The sequence below is a fragment of the Pygoscelis adeliae genome, unplaced genomic scaffold (genome assembly GCF_000699105.1).
Source record: "Pygoscelis adeliae isolate BGI_AS28 unplaced genomic scaffold, ASM69910v1 Scaffold58, whole genome shotgun sequence".
Classification (NCBI taxonomy): Eukaryota; Metazoa; Chordata; class Aves; order Sphenisciformes; family Spheniscidae; genus Pygoscelis; species Pygoscelis adeliae.
In genome coordinates, this window is record NW_008825564.1 from 349,670 (window position 1) to 351,774 (window position 2,105).

Genomic DNA, 2,105 nt, shown 5'->3' on the forward strand with positions numbered 1-2,105 from the left:
CAGGAAGAGTCTCAACCTCTGCCGATCTGGGTTCACGCCTGTCCTCTGCACCGCAAAGGCTCCCCGCACCTGGAGCTGCTTACCTTGCCTGCTTCTGCACAGTTGTCAGCGAAGGGACCTCAGTGAAATGAAGCACAATATAGTAGAACTGCAGCTATTCAAGTACCAGCCACAAAGAGAGCAACCAGTGAATGGCCATGGTGTAACAAGAGAGAACAGGGCAAAATGTTGAACAGACGAACCTCCCTTTCACGGGCACCTTTGCCTCTACGCTTCTGCCAATGCAAGGGCCGAGGGCAAATTAGATGCTGGGAAAAGGTGAAGCGAACAACAGGTGGAAAAGAGCGGCCACACGGGATCAGACTACAAGTCATTTCGTTCCCTTTTCTGTCTGTGGCAGTAACCAGGAGGAGGAGGAGGAAGAAAATGAGATACGTATGTATCCTGTACACGTTGAGCCTTCCCTGCTATTTGTTCTCCCCACTGAGTGGGCCAGCAACTTTCTGAGCCGCCAGCTGAACCCAAACTGCAATGGCTGATCATCGCTCTGGAATCTGTCTGCCTTCAATTTCTCTAGTCCATCTTCAAACATATTTCTGTTGTTTGTCTCGACAACCACTGTGGGAATGTACTGTGTGCTCAGTATTTTTGTTTAAGCCTTCAATCCATTCCTGTCAGTGTTGTCTGGCTTTAGCCGTCTCCTGTACTTACCGCTACGCCTGTCTTCAAAAGGAGGTAATGGACCTCCTTTGTGTCACATCCACCGTGTGCATTAGGTTGTGATAAGGATTTTTGTGTTGGCTGTAGCCGACTTGCAGAGCTTCCACAAAGGACACCAGGGTACAAATGGGGATCTGAGAAAAGCAGCACAGAATTACAAACAAAATAATCACCTTTAATGGCTAGCATTTGGGGGGTGTCATTTTGATCAGAGGCCCCAAAGAGTGGTTTCCGCTTCACAAATAATTAACACCTGCGCGCAGAGGTCACAAGCCTCTCTCTGCTCCCCTCACAACCCACTGGAATATATCTCTGCTTTACTGCTCACAGTCAAGATTTTCTATGGAAACAATTCTGACCAGTTATCTGCTTCAAACATTTCTCATCAGGCACGGGCAGTTCCTGAAGAAGTGCAGGAGGCAGAGATCTGTAAATCCTTTCCAGCCAAAGTGAGTGGGGACCCCCAGAGAATGGAAGTGTCAATAGTGGAAGGGACAGAGGAGTATTTGGGTGGGGAGAACGGTTAAGATCTGAGAGTAATGTTTCTGCCATCCAAATCTAAGCTTGTTCAAAGTTGGAGGAGAAGATACACTGCATTTGTGTCTGCAAACCTCTGTAACAATCCAAGCTCTCTGTTTTTGCCTGCACGCTTGAGAATCCTATGAATCTCAGGAGAATGACACGATTGTTCCCATAGGATCAAATGCAGTATTTCCCATGGGGAAGCCTGTTTGGAACCTCGCCTACTTCATGGCACCCTACTGCAATTAAATGCACTACTCAAAGGACATTTGGTCCTTCTTACTGCAAAAAAAAAAATATTATTTTAACCTTCTAGGGAAACTACAGTGTCCACAAAGCCTTCAAATAGCACTAAAACTGCATTTTTAATGGAACAAAGCAGGATGAGAGGGAAGTTCAACAAAACCTGATGGAAGAAGAGACCCATCTTCTAACTACTGACCTTGAAACGGTTGATCACATCATAGCTGGTGAGAAGTACACAGAAAATGAATTTCAGTGTGTGATCTCCACTGGCGTCATTTAGTGCGAATACATCAAAGGACCACTTGTCTACACGCTGCAAGAGTGGGGAGAAAAGATAGTTACCCTAGTGTCCCTGCACACTTTACTGCTGCTAGTACATGAACAAGGTCCTGAGGCAACAGGCTGGAACGCTGCCGGAACACGTCCCCTCCAGTGAGAACACCTTAGTGTCGCCGGTGTGCAGTTAATTACCGCGCGATGGCCGAGCACCAACGCTCATCCCCAGACGGTCTTTGCTCCGCACCCAAACCACGGCCCACAGCCACCTCCCCGGTTGCCGACCGTGCCGGAGACCGGCACGGCGCAGCGCTGCTCCGCTGCCGCGGGCAGGGACCGCG

The 2,105-nt window shown here is 48.6% G+C and overlaps 1 protein-coding gene across 1 annotated transcript in view; it reads right to left on the reverse strand.

Moving 5' to 3' along the window:
• LSM5 (LSM5 homolog, U6 small nuclear RNA associated (S. cerevisiae)) overlaps positions 1 to 2,105 on the reverse strand; it is a 23,954-nt gene that overhangs the window by 21,359 nt on the left and 490 nt on the right. The window lies entirely within an intron of this gene.